Source organism: Lissotriton helveticus, chromosome 9, assembly GCF_964261635.1.
Source record: "Lissotriton helveticus chromosome 9, aLisHel1.1, whole genome shotgun sequence".
Classification (NCBI taxonomy): Eukaryota; Metazoa; Chordata; class Amphibia; order Caudata; family Salamandridae; genus Lissotriton; species Lissotriton helveticus.
This window is the reverse complement of record NC_136070.1, coordinates 825,787,043-825,809,173: the sequence shown is the minus strand read 5'-3', so window position 1 is coordinate 825,809,173 and position 22,131 is coordinate 825,787,043. Positions and strand designations below refer to the sequence as shown.

The 22,131-nt window shown below is 46.5% G+C and overlaps 1 protein-coding gene across 1 annotated transcript in view; it reads left to right on the top strand.

The window, feature by feature from the left end:
• Positions 1 to 426: 426 nt before the first annotated feature.
• LOC144783003 (putative G-protein coupled receptor 132) overlaps positions 427 to 22,131 on the top strand; it is a 170,941-nt gene continuing 149,236 nt past the window's right edge. The window contains exon 1 of the mRNA XM_078662206.1: positions 427 to 805. The gene's annotated coding sequence lies outside the window, so the exon portion shown is untranslated. The remainder of the gene's footprint in view (positions 806 to 22,131) is intronic.

Genomic DNA, 22,131 nt, shown 5'->3' with positions numbered 1-22,131 from the left:
CAAATTGAGATTCCTTAAATGCAATTATTCGCAATTTAGCGATTTCAAAAAATGTGATTTTTGCATTTGGGATGATGAATCCCAAATGCAAAAATAGCGTTCGCAAAGAGGCAGATTCTCAGAATCTGGCCCTTTGCGAGCCGTTTTCGGCTTGATGAATCTGGCTGCAAGTTAGCATTATCTTGGTAATACTCCATAGGGCCATATAGTCTCTCAATGGGTCGGCAAGTGTCGTACCCCCAGTGACCTCAGAGCCGCGCCATTCATTATTGTCCCCACAGCGCTGCCCTCGTCTCACCCTCAGTGAGCCAAAAGTGGCGAGGGGGGAGTTCCCCTGTGACGTCAGTGAGAGGCAGGGTTTCAGTAGGGCGGGAGCGTGCAGCCCGAGGGAGCCCCTCTCACCCGTCACTGCTCCGTCTTTAGCTCAGCCTGCGCTGTGCTGCGCGTCCCTGCACCTGTCAAGGGTGCCAGAGAGGAGTTCACTTCTGCGCATGGAGGTCTTCGCCGACTCTCACTGAATGCCTGCTGCCCAGAGCGCTGCACTGACTGTCACTGGATGTCTCCTGTCTGAGCAAGGATGTCTGCACCAATGGTCACTGAGTGCATGCTGCCTGCACAGCGAGCTTGCATTAGACTGTCACTTGATGGCTAGACAGTAGCTGGGTCTAATGCCTGCACCGACGCTTCAGTACATCCTGCCACTAACTGTGTGCTGCCTGCTGCTGCCCTGAACAAGTAGGGCTTCGAGAGCCGGGAGCGTGCAGTCACAAAGAGTGGACAGTGGATCCAAAGACAGAATACAGAGGTAAGGTGCCTGCTACAGAGCGTCATGCGGACACGCAGACCCGAGACATGCTGTGGGAGCAGTGTAAAAAGACACTCTGCGAGAGGCAAGGGGCATGCTGGGAGAGAGAGGCACTGTGTGCGACCGACTGTCAGATATTGTGAAAAATGAACTGTTCTTTGGCGTGCACCTTGATGCTAACAAACTGTGTCGCTTATGTTGGTGTCTTGTGATTTATCTTGTATTGTTCTGTGCTCCTTAACTAGTATATTGCCCTTTTGTTGTTCCTTATGTGAACTTTTATGCATTTTCCAAATGCGAATGAAGTTATTTTTGATTTTGACTGTCAGATATTCACACGTGGAGAGCATGTGAGAGAGATACAGCGAGATAGAGGCTGTGAGGGAGGCACACATGGGCAGCATGAGAGAGGGAGACAGCGAGAGACAGGCTGTAAAACAGGAACACGTGTGTTCTGTCTGGGCTGCGAGTGGACTGAGACAAAAAGGCACAGACAGGGTCTGACATAGGCACCCATGGATAGGTTGTGAGAGTGACACAGTGAAAGACAGGCGGTGAGAGAGGCACACAGACTATGAGAGGGGTGGTGCAGACAGCGAGAGGTGTGTGTCGTATGGGTAGACTGCAAGTGAAGCTCTCGCAACAGATTGCAAGGTTGGCACGCTCAGTAGACAGGCTGTGAGAAGGTCACACACAAGAGACAGTCTGCCTGGTAAGTGCGGGACTGTTCTGAGAGAGTCATACAGCCATGCTTTCAGGAATTTGTCACTCAAACGGAATTTTTGAGGAGCTAATATAGAAAGATGCCTTGAGATGGACTGTGGGAAAAGCCCACGCAGATAGACAGGCTGTGAGAAAAGGTCACGGAGACAGACGGTGCGAGGCATTTAGATTCTGACTGTTGTAGAAGATTGAACAGAAGTAGACAGTGTGTGTGATGGGCACAGAGGTGCCAGACTGCGAAAGCCACACACGAAGAGGAACTCTACAAGGAGTGTTACAGAGACGTGCTGAGAGATGCCCATAGATAGAGTGAGAGAATATGAAAGAAGCATGTGCAGAGACAGTCTGTGAAACATACTAGAGGCAGGCTGTGTGGTGGGAGGAACAAAGGCATGCTGTGGGAGAGGCGCACACGCACAGCAAGCGAGGCAAGTCACAGGCTGTGAGACGCACACACAGACAGCCGGTTAGAGGTGACCTGTGAGAGAGACAGTCTCTTCTTTTGCAGATGGAGCCGCGCTTCCCTCTTCAGCCTGTCTCTCTGTCCCACGTGCTTCTTTTGAACGCGGTCTGGCTTTGTCGGTCTTTGAGCCTCGTCGACAAAGAGGAGCGCTTATCTCAATTAAATTGGGACCGTTAGCAAGCTGAGAGAAAAAGAGGGGCGCACTCGCATCAAATCTGAGAGAGAGAGATTAGAACAGGCACGCGGACGGACAACAGTAAAAAAACATAACAGCCACAAACAAGCACCGAGAACGGCAAGGCGAGAAAGAGAGAGAGAGAGCGAGCGACAGACAAAAGCAAGCTAGCACGGAAACAAGACGGTCTATATTTATTGATCTGTGTCTGCGCCGTTGAATTGAATTGCTTTTTGGCAGCAGAGCAGTTCAGTGGGAACCTGATGGATTCCGGTTCCGGATGTTGTTCTTATGCCATAGATGGGCTCTGGGCCATCAATCGTCCAGGCCGTGTCCGGAGGTATCGTCAACCGTGGGATGCTGGCTGCAGTGTTAAGTGGTGTTAAGTGGCGCCAGCGCACATCAGGTGTGCGCGTGCTGCACCGAACGGCATTCTGCTGCTGAGCTAAAGGATTATCATTTATTTATCTTGTCCTAACTCGCTAGTGACTGAGAAACGTTGTTACCAGTGCTTCAAATGGGGAAAAATAAGTGCAGGTACTCATTAAAATGAGTTAAAGGTGTGGCAAATGGGTGGGGCTAGGGGCGGGGCGGGGCTAAGGGCAAGATCTGAGGATACATAATGACCTCTGTACCAGTTACAACACATATCAAAAAGCATGAGAAATGCGTTTATGTAAACAAAACAGATTAACTCATTACACAAAAAGAAAGCCAAACAGGATTATATGTTAACATTTCCTTTTTTTGTAATATTTACTGCTTCTTAACGCCTTAACCGCGGCAATTTTTCCGCCGCGGTGCGGGGGTTCTAAAAGGTGGGCGTGGCTTCGTCGGCCATTGGTCGACGGCAGCACTGGGGAGGGAGTGGGAGCACGGAAGGGGTTAATGCCATACATTATTTGTTGTTGTTTGGAAAATACTATATATTCTCAAGCATGCACACACATAGAGAGCAAAACAAGCTGAAATGAACACAAAAGTATTCCACCCATTCCTTTTAAAATATTTCCTGAGTGTGTCCTGATTCTCTCCCTCTTTTTCTCATAAAAATAGGCACACACAGGTCAGCAAGCACACAGACATATATATATATATGTATAAATGATTATTAAAGTTAACAAGAAATGCACAGGTTTTTTTACTCCACAAATTTGTGTTAAAATACCATTTCAAAGCCCATTCATGATTTCAGTACTCAACAAATATCTGGTATTTTTATGTGAAGAAAGTGGCAATCCTAACTTCACCTGTCACCTCACTTGTATACATTTATCCCTCCCCTTTCCTTCTATGCTTGTTTTTTATACACTCATCATCTAATATTTTTACATATCTTTATTTCATTGGTAGACCAGTGTTTATTATGTCATCTGTTGGAACGATCCTTATAGAATGTTCGTAAGATTTGATCTTTTGAGAGCTGTTCTTCACACGTTACTGATTCCACCTGCATGTGGGCCCTTAAGATGTTACTACTTGAATAAACATCATTTATCCATTTTATATCTTCATTTCCTGCTTCAACGGAGGGGCACACAAAAGAAAGCAGCCTCTGTGCTGAACAAAAAGATGAAAAAAACGGCTTTGGGAAGGTAGATGTTTTTGTGGGGTGCCGCACGCTTTAGTACTGCCATGCATTTCCCTAAATGGGACAAGATTACTAACTGGCAGCCCCAGCCCATTTCACATGCCTGATGGAGGAAGGTAGTGGGGGGCCTCAACACTTTAAGCCTAATAGCCGTTGTGCACCTGATAAACAGAGCAGGGTCTTCCTAGACCCTGTCCTGCTGATCACAGCATGAAGCATGGCAAGCCCTCTCAGACCTCTGCTGTCTGGGGCCATTCAAGTGAGCGCTGCTGGAATCTCCAGCAGCGACTCTGCAAAGGGCCTTTGAGGGGCTCTGTGACTTGCAAGCTCCTCGGAGGCAGAGCGGGGTCAGCTCTGATCTGGAGGAGACACCGAACGCCTGCTGTGCTGTCAATGAGGGTACCAGCACTCTCCCTCCCCTAAGAAAAGTGCCGGTACTGACGGCCAGAAAATTTGGAAGTGCTGGTACTCCGTACCGGTGAGTACCGGCCCATTTAAAGCACTGGCTGTTACAAGACAAACACTTCTCATCGTGATACTCAGACAAGGCTGTCAGACTCCGCAACTCATCAGGAGAAACCACAAGACAGTCGCTGTGTTAATTCACAAGTTGGTGAAGAGATTAAGCCCCGCACTTGACTCACTCCAACAACCTGAAAAACATACCCCTTACATCACGAAGACATGAGGCCTGGGCTATGTTGGGATTATAGGCTGCAGTTTATTTAGCATGATTAGCACTTGCCCCGCCCCCTTGACATGGGTGCCATGAATCACACCCGTCATAAATCAGTCTCTACAATAATCAACAAAAGGTAGTGGTGGTTTCAAATGGTAGCACATCACTCTTAATGTGCAAAGGAGAACAAGCACCCCACTACCTCAGGTGTCAACCCACTGTGGTTCAACTGAACCCAGTGTACATGTTATATACACAGATAAACCTCGGCACTCTGACCTGTTCAATACTTCATTCGTGGAGAGTTATCCAATGCAATGATACACAATTTAAGCAAGGAGCAATGAATACTTTGCAGTTCAATTTAATGTATATAAGATACACAAATTGGGCAATATTCTCAATACATTTGATTCTGAAGCAAAAAAAAATTGCAATGACATGACATTACACGGCTGGAAGGTGTAATACAGTAAACCTCCTGTAGAGCGGTGGATCAGCATCCGACATGTGTTTCGTTACAAAGTAACTTTCTCAAGGCTTAGAAACAATCCATAAGGATCGCTCGAATTTCATAGACACCCAGAGTATTCTTGTTAGGTTGACTAAATCCTATTCAGTGACTTTGTCGATGTCCTCCAAAGCGATAACCGCACCACACAAATTCAAGTGGGTTACATATTTGTCAATCTAACATAAGGGTATAGTGGTCCTAGCAATTCAGTCGGCTTGTTTATATGAGAGATGGCCCAGTATTGCCTCTAAAGGAAGTATCCAATTAGAAAAGTATTTTTCGTATTCACCGATTCTGTATATGAAAACTGCTATTAGGTTGAGAGGTTCATCCTATTGTGTCATGGACCAGAATGAACCCATAATATTTCGAGGAACCAGAGGGCTCTGATATGCCCCTTTGACTGTGAATTCTGTCGTGTAAAGCCTACCGCCGTATCGTCCCCATGAAATACTGGCCTCTTCATAATGATGGCCTCAGTGTTGGTCTCTTTTGCCATTTTGACCCTTCTGGGGGTCACTAGTAAACTCTCAGTGTCGGTTTTACGTTTTGTCTTTGTGGTTTTCACCTATTTAACTCATTTTATTTTGTATGTATCATTTACCATTTCATGATCAATGGGTCTATTTTACCATTTTCCTCTCTTTGGACCTCTTTTACCGTTTTAAAATCTGTGTGTTTCTTTTACTCTTTTCCTTTTGTGATTGTCTCGTTTATATCAATCTCTTCTAACTTTCTTTCAAGCTTATCAATTTCTGTAGATCACTTTTATACTTCCCCTTTTTAATAGACTCTCTTTAGCCATTACCTTGGTCTCACATTTGCCCATAATATTTGTCACACTTCTACTTATCTCTTTTGGTGGATCCTTTATGATGAAAGCCAGTGCTTCAGGTTAGATGATAAATGTTCAGAGATGCACTAAATGGGTTGTGGCCCAAGATGTATCCAAGAAACCTCTAAGGGAGGAGGCACACCTTTTAACTCTGCCGTTAGAGGGGAGAGCTCTACTAACTTCCACATTCAGTTCCTAATAAATGGAGCCTAACTTCCACTGAGAGTGTAGTGAGTGTAGTGTGGTATGGCAAAATGCCCGATGAATAGGTGTGAATGCCAGGAACATGACAGTGGCCATCTAAAGGGCTCATATGCATTGACAAATGGTTCCCCAACGCTGGGTCAGTCGTGGTGGGTGCAACCCTAGCATGAAAGCCATTAGCTTGCTTATCCCCTTTCCTCTCCTCTCCTCCAGTGGTGGTACAGATGGCTTTGGGCTTTGAATACACTGCCAGTTTCTAAAGGTTATACCTCCACCCCTGTGATGTCGCCTGTGGAAAAGCTTACTACTGACCATTCAAATTTGAAGCATACTCCATTTCTGATTGCAAGCTGATTCGTTTTCCAGTTGTCTGACCCTGGCATATAAAATGGTATTCTTCCGCCAATTCGTTCAATCGCTCTGGATTCAAGAAGGAGGTCAACTGAAAAGGAAGTCCATTCAAGGTCAGGAATCTTGCACCTTTACTTTAAGGCTGGCACAATGTATGGAAGTTACCAGGATGAGGCAAACGACACACAATTGATGGACGGAATGCAGAACAAATCAAAACATTCACACCCAGTCAAGAGATTTGGGTTTACATCCATCATTCTTTTGCTCACTATGTCACCCCAGTTTAGACCTGGCCATATGCAAATCAGTCTTGACCCTGTGCCTCATGGGAACAGTCCAACCCGAACTTCCAAGCCAGGTCCTCCCTGGACCGGAAACAAGCATCCTAGGACCGGTTTCGGGGTTTCACCCCTCTTTAGCCAAGATAGCTTGATTCCAGTGGCACAGTGAGCCCAGGACTCACGTCTGGGCATACCTGGGGCACTTAGGGCGAGAAAGCACAAGACATACAATTGATGAACGGAATGCAGATCAAATTAAAACATTCACCCCCAGTCAAGCGATATGGGTTAAATCCATCATTCTTTTGCTCACCATGCAACCCCAGTTTAGACCTGGCCATATGCAAGTCAGTCTTGACCCTGTGCCTCATGGGAACAGTCCAGCCCGAACTGCCTGGCAGTTCAGGCTGGACTATTTCCATTGGGCGCTGGGTCCAGACTGATTTGCATATGGCTGGGTCCAAACTGGAATGTCATGGTGAGCAAAAAAAATGATGGATTTAGACCCAGATCGCTGTACTGAGGGGAATGTATGACATTGTTCTGCATTCTGTCCATCAATTGTTATTTTTGCATTTGTCACCCCGAGTGGGACAGGTATGCTCAGACGTGGGTCTCGTGCTCTCCATGCCACTGGAGTCAAGCTATCCTGGCTGATGAGGGCTGAAAGCCCGAAACCGGTCCTAGGATGCTTGATTCCAGTCCAGGGAGGACTTGGCCTGGCAGTTCAGGCTGGACTGTTCCCATTGGGTGCAGGGTCAAGACTGATTTGCATATGGCTGGGTCCAAACTGGAATGGCATGGTGAGCAAAAAAACGATGGATTTAGGCCCAGCTCTCTGTACTGGGGTGAATGTATGACATTGTTCTGCAGTCTGTCCATCAATTGTTCTTTTTGCATTTGCCACCCCGAGTGGGACGGGTATGCCCAGACGTGGGTCCCATACTCTTCATGCCACTGGAGTCAAGCTATCCTGGCTGATGCGAAACCTGTCCTAGGATGCTTTTTTCCAGTCCAGGGAGGACCTGGCCTGGCAGTTCGGGCTGGACTGTTCCCATGGGGCAGGGCCAAGACTGATTTGCATATGGCTGGGTCCAACCTGGAATGGCATGGTGAGCAACAAAACTATGGATTTAGGCCCAGATCTCTGTACTGGGGTGAATGTATGACATTGTTCTGCATTCTGTCCATCAATTGTTCTTTTTGCATTTATCACCCTGAGTGGGACGGGCATGCCTAGATGTGGGTCCCGTGCTCTCCATGCCACTGGAGTCAAGCTATCCTGGCTGATGAGGGCTGAAAGCCAGAAACTGGTCCTAGGATGCTTGTTTCCAGTCTAGGGAGGACCTGGCCTGGCAGTTCGGGCTGGACTGTTCCCATTGGGTGCAGGGTCAAGACTGATTTGCATATGGCTGGGTCCAAACTGGAATGGCATGGTGAGCAAAAAAACGATGGATTTAGGCCCAGCTCTCTGTACTGGGGTGAATGTATGACATTGTTCTGCAGTCTGTCCATCAATTGTTCTTTTTGCATTTGCCACCCCGAGTGGGACGGGTATGCCCAGACGTGGGTCCCATACTCTTCATGCCACTGGAGTCAAGCTATCCTGGCTGATGCGAAACCTGTCCTAGGATGCTTTTTTCCAGTCCAGGGAGGACCTGGCCTGGCAGTTCGGGCTGGACTGTTCCCATGGGGCAGGGCCAAGACTGATTTGCATATGGCTGGGTCCAACCTGGAATGGCATGGTGAGCAACAAAACTATGGATTTAGGCCCAGATCTCTGTACTGGGGTGAATGTATGACATTGTTCTGCATTCTGTCCATCAATTGTTCTTTTTGCATTTATCACCCTGAGTGGGACGGGCATGCCTAGATGTGGGTCCCGTGCTCTCCATGCCACTGGAGTCAAGCTATCCTGGCTGATGAGGGCTGAAAGCCAGAAACTGGTCCTAGGATGCTTGTTTCCAGTCCAGGGAGGACCTGGCCTGGCAGTTCGGGCTGGACTGTTCCCATTGGGTGCAGGGTCAAGACTGATTTGCATATGGCTGGGTCCAAACTGGAATGGCATGGTGAGCAAAATGGATTTAGGCCCAGATCTCTGTACTGGGGTGAATGTATGGCATTGTTCTGCATTCTGTCCATCAATTGTTCTTTTTGCATGAGTTACTAGGATGAATCATTGACCTGTGGTAACTTGCTGACTGGGAGTCACACCTGCAGAGAAAATGGCCACCAGTCCAGCAGTACGCGCTCATCCATAGACCGTACAGCTTCAAGATGGAAGTAAGCCAAGGACACCCTGGGAAAGAGTAGCTGAGCTGCCCAGAGCAAAGGAAGACAATTTGCAGACGCGCCGGCAGGAGGAGTTATTCTGGCTGTTCTGAGATGCAGCCCAATGAAGTTTCAGTGCCCTAAAAAATTCTAGTTGCCACTGACTACGCAAAATATACTGGCAATGGAAGATATAATGTGTCGTAGGCACAATACTCAAGAATCCCAGTACCCTAAAGTGAACTGGTGATCCCATAATCACTGAAAAGTGGGTTATTGTGGTATACTCAAAACTAAACAGCATACAAAGCCAATAGAGTCAGGTGCGCAAGTATGTAATTTATCTTTAAGTATCATGGGAGGTTACTCTATATCTTTCAGGAGATCAACTATGACTCAAACCAACCGGTGTCACAGAAGTTCAGGGTACCAGTGGGTGCTGGGAAACAGGCCTGTGCCATGGGTTGGCTCACACGGGCCTTCAAGAACTTTAGGCATTGTTCTCTCTGACATGACTGGCTACAGTCAAGATTTTGGTGTCTGGGTATCCAAAAGGCCTAGGGTACCCACCAGAAAAGGTGGGGCCCAGTGGGAGCGGGGCATCCTTGCTTAGGGTGATGGGACACAGCAAGATGTAATCGTGATAACTGGGAATTAGAAAAACTAGAAGGATTGCTCTGCTAGTTCTGATTTCAGAACAATTTGGTTAGCACGCTGATGGCTCCTTATGGAAAGATAAAGACCCTAGAGTCCTCTTTGTACCTCATATTTAGAGATGTGGGCAACCCCCTAAGTTAACCGAGTTGTGTAAAACTTCTCAAGGTGACACTCGGTGCCCACAACTGGTCCACATTCCCAGCGGCACATTACCTGATAGAAGGGGAGATGTACATGTGAGCTGGTAAAGCAGGCAATACTAGTTCACTGGAAGACATGGTCCTTTGCTGCCTACAGCAAATCTTTGCCACTTTCATGATGCAATTGATGATCATAGTTGTCATATTTGGTAACAGCTGCTGGCTTTAGATATTTGTTGCCACTGGGTAGGGTATTACTGTCTTGATCCTTGAAAGTGTCAGCCAGCCCAGCCTCTCCTTTATCTGTCTAGGCCTGGACAGCTTCTTCCGACACTGGGCAGTCCAGCTCCCTTTCGTCGAAGGAGAGGTAACACATTCAGCCATTTTCTTTGGTCCAATGCTTAGTACTACTCTCAAGGGAACACCACTTCTTTTATGAGATGGTGCTGCAGAGATGTTTTCCAAGGTCTAAAACAAGTACAAATAAATGGCTCCGAAATGCCCAGTACTTCTGGGAAGCTTGGTAGGCTGGGCTGTAAAATAAGGCCTAATGACAAGGTGAGTTTCCAGCTCTCCAATCGACCAGAACGTTGAGGATCTTTGTAGGCATATTTCTGGGATTCCTATATGGTAGTGATCCAAATAACAAATGGTCTTTGGGATGTAGACCCGAAGTCACAGACACCCCAAGTAGAGATAACAAGCATTTGCAATGCAATAGGTCTCGCAATAGAAAAGTTTGAGCTTTTGGTGTGTAAAATGTAATTTTTCTTAAATTTTTGTTTGTTTTTCAAAATATAAAAGTATTAATTTTGTTATTAGAAATGCCAATAGTTATAAAGTTAGCAAATGTTACATCTATAGCATTAGTAAAATTACATATTTAGTTTTCACCTGTCTTACATGTATTGATCTGACAAATCACAATGTTTTAACAAGAACAGAAGTGAAAACATTTAACATCTTTTTATGACATTTGTAATAAAGCTTGAAACATTGACAGAAAATATTTGAACCAGTTGTTGTTGAATGGTTGCACAGATTGATGCTGTGGTGGCGCTGAGTGATGTTGTTTTGGGGACAAGTGATGCTGTGGCGTTCAGTGATGATGTTGTAGCGCATAGTGATGTTGTGGTGCCCCTGAGTGGTGCTGTGGTGGAAGTGGGCACTGCCGGCTGGTGGTGTGTGTGCCTGGTGGAAGCGTGCACTGACGGCTGGTGGTGTGTGTGCCTGGTGAAAGCGTGCACTGACGCTGGTGGTGTGTGCCTGGTGAAAGCGTGCACCGACGGCTGGTGGTGTGTGAATGACTGGTGAAAGCGTGCACTGATGGCTGGTGGTGTGTGTGTGCCTGGTGAAAGCGTGCACTGACGTCTGGTGGTGTGGGCCTGGTGGAAGTGTGCACTGACAGCTGGTGGTGTTTGTGCCCGGCGAAAGCGTGCACTGATGGCTGGTGGTGTGTGTGTGCCTGGTGAAAGCGTGCACTGACGTCTGGTGGTGTGGGCCTGGTGGAAGTGTGCACTGACAGCTGGTGGTGTTTGTGCCCGGCGAAAGCGTGCACTGATGGCTGGTGGTGTGTGTGTGGCTGGTGAAAGCGTGCACTGATGGCTGGTGGTGTGTGTGTGTGGCTGATGAAAGCGTGCACTGATGGCTGGTGGTGTGTGTGTGTGGCTGGTGAAAGCGTGCACTGATGGCTGGTGGTGGTGTGTGTGCCTGGTGAAAGCGTGCACTGACGGCTGGTGGTGTGTGCCTGGTGGAAGCGTGCACTGACGGCTGGTGTTGTTTGTGCCCGGTGAAAGTGTGCACTGACAGCTGGTGGTGTTTGTGCCCGGTGAAAGCATGCACTGACGACTGATGGTGTCTGTGCCTGGTGAAACTGTGCACTGACGGTGTGGTTGTATGTGTGGTTGTGCTTGTGTGTGTGGTTGTGTGTGGTTGTGTGTATGGATGTGTGTGTGGTTGTGTGTGTGGTTGGGAGTGTGATTGTGCGTGTGGTTGTGGGTGTAGTTGTGCGTGTGGTTGTGCGTGTGGTTGTGTGTGTGTTTGGTTGTGTGTGGTTGTGGTTGTGTGTGTTGTGCTTGTGGTTGTGTGTGTGGTTGTGTGTGTGTGGTTGTGTGTGTATGGTTGTGTGTGTGTGGTTGTGTGTGTTTGTGTGGTTGTGTGTGTGTGTGTGGTTGTGTATGTGGTTGTGTGTGTGGTTGTGTGTGTGTGTGTGGTTGTGTGTGTGTTTATAAAGACGTTTTAGCTTTCAGAAGTAAGCAGCTCCAAGGCAGAACGCCTTTCTGTATAACAACTGTATCACATGTCGGATATTGAACAACGCAGGGTGTCACATATCTAATATCAACAAGCATGCCTTTGATCGCATTAATTAATGTATTTAATGCAAGGCACAGGCAGTCACAGAGTTCTATATTAACGTCAACACAACAAGGCTGTCCAATAGCAAGGTCCGAGGAAATGTGTTCAAACTAGTGGATGTGGAGACAAACAGGGAATGATGCATGTTATCACCTATTTAAATGGCACTCACCTGTGGAAGGCACCTCGAGAATGGTGTAATCACTGTGAGTGCTGTGGGTCTTGCGTATCAAAGTGTACAAGATATCTATCTAAGTCTTCAGCTACAAAAGCAAACTAGAATAGGAAACCCGTAAAAAATGGTAAATTGCTGTCCCATTAGCTAGCATTCTTTTGTTTTCTGTAATGAGGAATAACAAGAGCACAAGATGACTATATATACAAGCTACTTTCACTCGATGTTAAAGATCGGGGCCTTTGAGAGTCAGCATTTTTAATGATCGGTATGCTATAATAACAGTGGCAGGCAATGGTAGGATGCACCAAAATCGATTCGCCAACGCCACAATTGTAAGGTAATTTAAAAATCCAAAAAGACAGTAAAGCTATTATACAATTATGCTTACATTTACCAGTGTTTTTTCCATTTCTTGACATCAATGCATGTGTTGCGGTGGGCAGCAGCGGTCCTGCAGAATGTATTGTTTGCATGTATTTTCTGTTGGCCATATTAAGTGTGTCGTAAGTCACTCGGGTGCCTTTGTGTTACCAGAAGCCATTACGATCTACGCACTACGATCGCTGGGAGTGGTGGGCACTGGCAATTTCCTCGGCTCACCTTTGGGTCATATTACCACCCATCACTGATGCTCAGTGGCGTGAGTAGGTGTGTGCGCTGGGAAGACGAGGCAGGGACGCGCTTCTGGCACATTGCTGCACAAGAGAAACTAGGGTTTGCACCATTGAAGCGCTGTGAAGATATACCCCGGAAGTCCACTCCCGCCCCGACATTAGGACTCTGGCTGAGTGGGCGGCTGTCAAAACGGTAACGTAGAGAACACTGTCTGTGCAGCAGGGGGTGGCGCCTCAGCGGAATGCGTGGGATGTTTACATCGATAAACTGCAGGCTAAAGCACACGAGAGACTCCCTGAGAGCTAGCTTGGTGACAGTACGGAGTGCTAGCAGAAGTAAACAGCACAAGCAATATGGCCGCATACAATGCAGCGATCGTAGTGCGTAGCATATGCTACTCTTGTGTACATGCTGGAGCAACAGGTCAGCAGTTTCAGTGGGTGATGCGTAAAGCACTCACTTGGATATAGCCTTTCTCTTTACGCAATGTGACTTCGTGCGAGTTAAACTAACAGCACTTAGCAGCAGAATAAGGGTGGCAGAATAAGCCTGTTTAAAAAGTCTTAAGGGCATTCTTGTTTAAAGCAAGGTAATTGAGTAACATTTTGTCAAACAAGACATGCATGGGAAGTGGGGGGCGGCCGGGAAACTGAAAGTACGTCCGGCCATGAATAATTTTCGGAGGAGAAGCCGCAGAGCACGGCCGGCCGGCCGGCCATGAATAATTAGGGGAGGAGAAGCCGCAGAGCGCACGCTGGGAGAAGCCCTTTGATGTGGTGTCACGGCCTTGCGGCCGTGAACAAATGCAAGAATAGAGAACAAATGGGAGGGGTGGGGGGAGTGCACGCGCATTGTGAGAGGGGGAGCAGGAGGTGAGCCTGAGAGTGGCTGAAGCAACATTGGAGGGCAGAAGTAAATGGGTACCAGAAGCTAGAGAACAATATAGATGGTGCAGGGAGAGCAAACATGCAATAGCAAGGTGGAGCTTGAGAAGGACGCAGACATGAAAGCAGCATGGGTTGGGGGAGCACACTAGGGAGAGCGCATCATGGAAGGGCGCAGGGGAGAGGCACACGGGCGAGACAAGGCAGGGAGGAAGAGAAGCATTACTAGGTAGGCAGATGAAGAAAACGTGCGCTTTGGCGAGCTAAAACAAACAGAAACATGCACTGGAATATTGTGCAAAGCATCGCACACTGTCAAAAAATAACCACGGTGCACATTATGTGGTGGGGCAAGTTCGTATGTGGTGTGCCAGGCGGGCAGAAAGGACGGCTGTGGGAGGTGGGAGTGGGAGAGATGCTGATGTCAGATTAGCTGCGGAGCGGATCTCTTTCAAGTAGCTCACGGCCTCGAGGCCGTGAAAGTTAAAGCAATTAGGGGGGAGGTGGGAGGGAGGCTGATAGGCAAAAGGCTCGGGCAAGGGGAGAGCCACACGGGCGAGACAAGGCAGGGAGGAAGAGAAGCATTACTAGGTAGGCAGATGAAGAAAATGTGCGCTTTGGTGAGCTAAAACAAACAGAAACATGCACTGGAATATTGTGCAAAGCATCGCACACTGTCAAAAAATAACCACGGTGCACATTATGTGGTAGGGCAAGCTCGTATGTGGTGTGCGAGGCGGGCAGAAAGGACAGCCGTGGGAGGTGGGAGGAGGAGAGATGCTGATGTCAGATTAGCTGCGGAGCGGATCTCTTTGAAGTAGCTCACGGCCTCGAGGCCGTGAAAGTTAAAGCAATTAGGGGGGAGGTGGGAGGGAGGCTGATAGGCAGAAGGCTCAGGCAAGGGAAGAGCCACACGGGCGAGACAAGGCAGGGTGGAAGAGAAGCATTACTAGGTAGGCAGATGAAGAAAACGTGCGCTTTGGCGAGCTAAAACAAACAGAAACATGCACTGGAATATTGTCCAAAGCATCGCACACTGTCAAAAAATAACCACAGTGCACATTATGTGGTGGGGCAAGCTCATATGTGATGTGCGAGGCGGGCAGAAAGGACGGCCGTGGGAGGTGGGAGGGGGAGAGATGCTGATGTCAGATTAGCTGCGGAGCGGATCTCTTTCAAGTAGCTCACGGCCTCGAGGCTGTGAAAGTTAAAGCAATTAGGGGGGAGGTGGGAGGGAGGCTGATAGGCAGAAGGCTCGGGCAAGCTCGTGCACGAGGACGTGCACTTCTCGAAATCCACTTTTTGGGAGCCTTTTGAGAGCCTTGGGTTTAAGTAGTGGTTTAGCTGCATTAGACTCGCATACTCATTCCTGCGGAATGGAGTAGGCGAGACCTAAAAACAGTTGCTGGGCAGTTCATAGGCCAGGTATGTTTTCAGTTAATCCTGTTTTAGCAAGGCGCTGTTTGTGCTCAATATGTATTTGTAGCCCTGAAACCAGAAATTTGTGAAATCACTGTGGGACCTTTCGGATTCAAGTCCTAGGAGCTGCTCTAAGATCAGGGAAGCCAGAGTATTCCTACCCCTAATGCTTTTACCATTCTTGTAGGCCTCTCTTTTGCCATTGACCCTTTCACAGGTCATTTTACCATTTCCCTCCGAGTGGGCATCTCTTTTAACGTCTGTGTCCATTTGTATGAATGTATGCGGTATATGTGTATATAAACACTTAACCAGGTGTCCCTGCGAGTCAGAAGGGACCAATAGTAGTAGTAAGTTATTAGAGACAGAGGTCCCTTTCAAGAAGAATACATTCACATAGCCACAAATCTACAATCAGGATTGGGTCTATTCCTGTCTAAATGGACGGTATTAGGATTGATTAAACAAAAAATAAAACATGGAAACAATACATTAACCATTCCATTCCATTTATAGCTTTATTTCGATATGCAGGTATCATAAAAGCATTACAAAATGTATAAAAACAGCACATCGTCAAAGACTGTACATTTAGAAACAAAACAGATAAAAAATAGCAATAAGATCAGTAATAAATTATTTAAAGGTATGTTACATAGATAAGGACAGTCTTTTTAAACGGATTATCCAAGCCCATTTAAAAAATTTAGATACAGCGCAAACTACCTGAGAGGATGTGTCAGATAATAAAATCCGAAGAGCCACCAGGTGCTGGCGAATACCCAATTGTTTACAAAGTGGTTTCAACCAGTGGGATCTTGGACGGGCGTAATCTGGACATTCAAAAAGGAAGTGGATCACAGTTTCTGGCCTATTAGTACATAGGGCGCAGTAGCGTGATGCCTGCGCAGGCATGTTCCATCTAGAGAGGAGATCAGCTAGAGGTAATGTACCTAGTCTAAATTTAATGAAAAGTCCCCGGTCCATAGGTGCCGTAATTATGTCCAGATAAGGCTCAAGGGCAACAACGTCTTTTATTTGCAAAAAAGCTGCGGTGGAATTGCAGTGACGCTGATTGCTGATGAGCTTAGCAGAGACCCATTCCCAGTATAGTTTTTTTAGGGTCGCCTTCGGGGGGGCACAGTGGGCGGACCAGCACGACCCCAAGCCTAGGTCCCCTAAAAGATTTTTAATGTCCCTAAGCCATTTAATCTTGTTACAGCCGTCCAAGCCCATCACCTCTGACAGCCCGCCTGCGTATGATTTTAATTCCGGAACCCTCCACAGACGAGCCCAAAGGAGGAGAGGCCGTAAGCGAGCCTGGTCCTTGATTGCTTTACAACCCGTATCCAAAAGCACAGGAACTGTCGGGGTACTCATCGGGATGGCCAAAAGGTCCTTTAGAAATTTATTCTCTGCCTTGGTCAAAGCCTCCACGTTGCCTAAGCCCCAAATCTCAGCCCCATAAGTGATGCGGTTACTGCTCGGGCTTTGTAGATGTCAATTATTGGAGCTACACATTGTTTAGATGAATTATTGTACTCCTTCAGCAGAGCTCCCCCCACCCTTTTGTGACTGATGGTCATTTTATTTATATGGGGAGTCCAGCTCATGACATCACTCATTCGAATTCCCAATACATTAACATAAAGTGAGCAGGACGTGACAGGGTTTCTGGAAATCAACAGATTTCCTTACCTCGGGCATGTAACTTAAAGTGACTTTTATGTGAAAATAGGAAATAACAACAGTCACAATAAAAATAACATCTTGTACTCCGTATAAATCATAAATGAAGGTAAGAGTTAAGATGTGGTTGTTGACGACGTTTTGATCCCCAAAACAGTTATGGGATCATCATCAGGAATAATGAATAAAAAAATACCTTAGAAGTTGCTATAGATGCAGTGAGTGAGACACAATACAAGTGGAGAGGAACGGTGTTCTAACCAAGGTTGATACAGATTCAACGTGGACTTCGAGGTTCCTGGGAGATTGTCAATTGAGAGTCACATGGAGAGGATCAATGTTCCATCCAGGGCGGCTAGGGTGTGCATGGCAGGTCGAAGGGATAAGGTCGTAGAGGAGATCAAGGTCTCAACCCCAACTAGATCCGTAAGTGGGTGTGGATAGGTACTGGCAGTGCATAAAAGCACGCTCGGCGTTTGGGGAGACCGAAGTCAGGCAATAAATCCAAAGGATAAGAGGCTTGCGCAGTGGCTGCAAGGATCGTGGTCCAGCAGCGTAGCACAAACCTAGCCAAAGGAAGCAGAGCACAGTACAATGTAAAAGCAAAGATACATTCAACAAGTAATGGGAAAGATAGCTGGGTTCTGGCAGCAGAAGTGGGCTGTTAATGCATTGTTACGTAGTGTACTTACTGAGGTGCATCTTCAGCTCTTCCCTAAATTGTAGCATGGTTGTAGCGGCCCTCAGGGAACCAGGGATATTGTTTCCGATACTGGGGTACAGAGAGAAAACCCTATTGCCTTGTATTGTGCACTTCTTTGCCTCCACTCTCATGTGTTGTGGCTGCAGGTGTGCTGAGAGTCACTGAAGATGGTGAGCTTGTCAGTTAGATATGCGGGGGTGCCGGTTGTGATGGCTTTGTTTATAATGATTGTTTTGGAGATGGTGCGGGAAAAAAAGGGTTGTCAGTTGCGTTCCATCAGGAATGGTGTGATGTGATCATATTTCTTCAGGCTCGAATGAAACATGCTGCAGTAACTACAATGCCCAGAAGGGGGCCAGTGCACAATCTAGGAGGCCATGAATCAGGGTATTGCCACCATCCAGATGCAAAAGAACAAGACCTGAACAGCTGTTCTAAAATTGCTTTCTGGAATAAATGGTTGCACTTCCTTTTGTTGAGAGGTCTGTGATCAGGCCATCTTTTTTTAATTTGCCATGTGTTCCATGAGGATGTGATTGGCGTTGAGGATGATTCCGAGTGACCATGTGGTTTGTGAAAATTTGAATTTAAATCCGTCCAAATTTATATTATTCAACCAGGTATGGACTAGTTGTTGCTTATTGTTCTTGGCAAATAACAAGAGTTCAGTCTTGGTGGGTAGAGGCTAAGGTAGGTGCTGGACATCAGGTCTGGATGAGGTGCAATCAGTATTAGAGGCACAGGATGTGGAGAGGAAAAGACTTTCAAGTAGAGTTGTGTGGCATCGCCACATTGATGAATTTTGATGCTGTTCTTTGTGAGTAGAGCCCTAAGGGGTACAATGACAATGGACAAGGAACCCTGGAGGATGCCGTGTTTTTCACTTTGTAGTAACTGCCTCTATTACATGTCCCCTTATACTCTGATTGTATTCTTCGTTTGTTTGGCGCACTCTTTTTTCACTGCATTGGTCCCGTGTTGTGAACACAGCTTCAACATGGCCGTGCTATGTTTATCTACATTTTATTGGTCATTTCTGCTTGGGCAGGTGTGGGAGGTGTGTGAGGGAGAAGGGGCAGCTTTGCCAGAGCACACTGTCCGCCCTCGGGTGAGCTGCTCTCTGTGCAGGAAAGTCAGAAAAGGCTTATAGAAGTTTGGCTTATCACCCGTCGCACACCAGCCTCCCACCTCTGCTGTGAACAGGAACACCCTAGTCGATTTTATCAACACAGAGGAAGGCTTAAGCATGTAAAACCCTGTGGTGGCCAAGGATACGTTAAAAACAAACATACCAGAGCCACGCAGAGTATTGTCTTTCTCAGAAAGTCACACTTTTGACACGATACTCAATTCTGGTGAAGTAATTTGAATATTTCAAAAGGTTCAAATAATTACGTCAGCAACTTACCAGATGGCAAATGAATGCACAACATTTTCTATGCCTTATAAAAAAATAGGTTGACAAGACAATGAATCTCCCTCGTATATTTTGCACGATTTTATCTTCACGAATATGACCACCCGCTGTTGAAAGATAGTGCCCACGTTTACACATGTGCGCGTCAAGTTTTGTCTGCTACATGCCGGCGACTGCGCATGCTCTATGATCACATGCGGACAATTCCAGTGCAGGCTTCCCTGCTTGTGGAGTTGTCGAGAGCCCGAATGGAACTGCTGATGAGTTGGGAGGCCTTTGAGATGGTAGTATACACGCTAACATTCAGGATATCACGCGAATTTAAAGGTAGTGGATAATGGTCAATTCCACAAGCAGGTTCTAAAGCTCACCATTACCTAAGCAGGGCAGACCGTGACGGAGACCTGGAGTTAGAAGAGAAATGTTTTTACGGGTCTGTTCAAATGCATTTATTTCACCCTCATCCTGGTTTTGGAATTTGAGGAACTGACTTATATCCTTTGTCATCTGAGGGATAGCTGTTCTGACAAAGGCCCAGATCTATACATTGGAAACAGCTTTAGCAGTAGCTCTTCGATTTATTATTAAAGCCATTATGTTCTGTTTCACTTAAAAACCTGAGCAAGTAAAGTTTATGAAATCTGATATATCGCTCTGCACTCTAAAAGCTAATGCCCACAGGTTTTTGAGTATCCTGACGGATAGCTGTGCTGCTTACAACAGGTGTCTGCAGGATCTGTATACCCTTATGTTGGCTCTGATGTTGTCAGACTGACTGAGTCAGCTACACCTTGTGATGCCCAGCCCCGCAAAGTCCTGACAGATAACTCTGTTATCTAAAGCCAATGCCAGCTGACCGGGGTAGGGAAAAGGATGGCTTTCTGATATTTGGGGCCTTTCAGACGATTTGACCTATTTAAACTACGTTATACCTTCCACATCACAAGCCATCAAAACTCCACTGACTGACCGTTAGGAACCGTAGCTAGTTGAAGGCACTTTGTATCGCCTACAAAGCCTTACAGAATCTGGGCACTGATATACTTGAATCAAATGCTAAGTTGGTACAAACCTAGCAGGAGTCTCCGTTCAAAAGGAGCTTTAAAAGTCCCTTAACCCAGATTCATAAAAGCGAAATGGGGCGGAAGTAGTTTTGCCTCAAGAGCGTCCAAGCTCTGGAATCTTCTGCCTCCCAATATTCGAGCCGCCACCACTCTATTAACATTCAGAATGCTTCTTAAGACATGGCTTTATAACATGTAGTCCATCCCTGTCCCTGTTCATGCTGAGCCAGCACCAAGACACCTCCAGGTATATGTGCGCTCTATACATTTATTAACATAACATAACATCTAAAGTCTACACCTGTGAGATAGCTCTTCTGATTGACGTGTGAGCTAAAGTTATTTGTCACCCAAAGGATTGGTAGGCTATTTGACATCAACCTGTATATTTCATGTAGCCAAAACACCTTCTAGCCATTGTTAAAACCTTCACTTGATGGATAACTCTGATCCCTTTGGGTGTAGGAGTTGGGTGAGAGCATAGTGGTGCATAGGGCTTTGTCTTCAGTGGAACGCAAAACTGACATCCAGTGCGGACCTCAGTTTGGGTCTTGCCGGAGTGATGCTGCTAACTCCTCGCGACTTCACTCGTGTTATCCCCAAAGGATCTCCTCCAGCTGTTTTTTTCTGCTTGCTCGTGTGCCCCCTCAAAATCCCCCAGCTGCCTCACGTTTACCTTTCAGGTTAAACACTTACTAACATAAGGACTTCAGAGTTATTATTTTTCTTAAACAAACATCATTTAACACGGTGAATGTGTGGGCTCATTAAAAAGGTTCTGTTGCTCCCCAACGGTCAGATCAGTAGCCTATGCGTACCTGTATTTATTTTCAGTGATTTACCCAAAGAATTATAATTGGCATTCAGTATTAAGATTTTTTTTTTCTTTTTTTTTTTATGGTTGGCAATTGGTTTGTGTAGATGTAACTATAGGCTGCTTTTTTCTGAGACTTATTGTGTTTCTGTGTTTACCTCGGAAATCGGTTTCCTCAGTGGAAGACGCTGTAAGCCCTTCGCATTTCGGGGATGGGCATAGTGTGTCTCCGCAAAACAGGCTCTTTATTTTTGCCATTCAAATGTTGTGGTCTACGTGACTTGTATTTCCATTATAAGTGTGGGTATCTTAGATGATATGTCGTATTGATGCTACCATCAGATTTAGCAAACTGTAAGCCTGTGGAAAGTTTATTGTCCTAGTCCTGCACAATTGGCATCATGTGCTCACCGCATACACAAAACACACTCTGTAAATAGTGTATCATAAGCTCATTGCCGCCAGACTCAGACTGTAAACAATGCATTATTCATGAGCTGCTCTAAGTGCAATCAGGCATAAGCCACACACACTGGAGTAGTGCACCCTAACACACACATCCTGTAAAAAGTATAGAAATTGAATAGCTCTTCAATCCCTGGTGGCACAGCACCCAGGATAATGTGCTGCATGGCTCCACACTTATAAGGTCCAAAAGGCGTGATCTATTGGCTATGTCAATGCTTGTTAGAACATTGGAATGTTGGGAGCTCCATTGAAAACAATGGAGCGCTCCAGGCTTTTAATGGCTGGTAAAAACCCGGAGCTCCAACATTCCTATGTTGTCGTTCACAGCTGTAGCTGTGAACAAAGGCCCCACAAAGCCAGAGGGGATTTCAATCCCCGCAGGCTCCGTAAGGCCTTTGTTTTATTTGTTAGAACATTCTGCCCTCTGGTGGTTGAATCTTCTAATAGCCTTATAGCCCTCTATAGTTGGGCTATACCGGCATTAAAGTCCCGCTCCCTTCGGCTCGTGCAAGTAAGGCTGGAACGGGCCTTTAATGGCCGGTATAGCCCGCTACGGCGGGCTATAGTAGAAATACATACAAAACTAACGAGTATCCCACCTAAAGTCACAACAATGTAGCATGATGGGGAGTGTTCGTCCTAGCTAGACACTGCTTCACTGGGCGCTGGAAAGGAAATACTTCCTTATCTTTAAATAACCCTCTCACACTCTAGTAGTGTCATGCTTCATCTTCGGGTTCACCTCGACTCCTAAAGATAAGGGTGGGCTCAACCATCTTCCAGGGAGCTCTTAGAAGAAGAGTACTGGGGGCGTAAATATAGATTGAAAA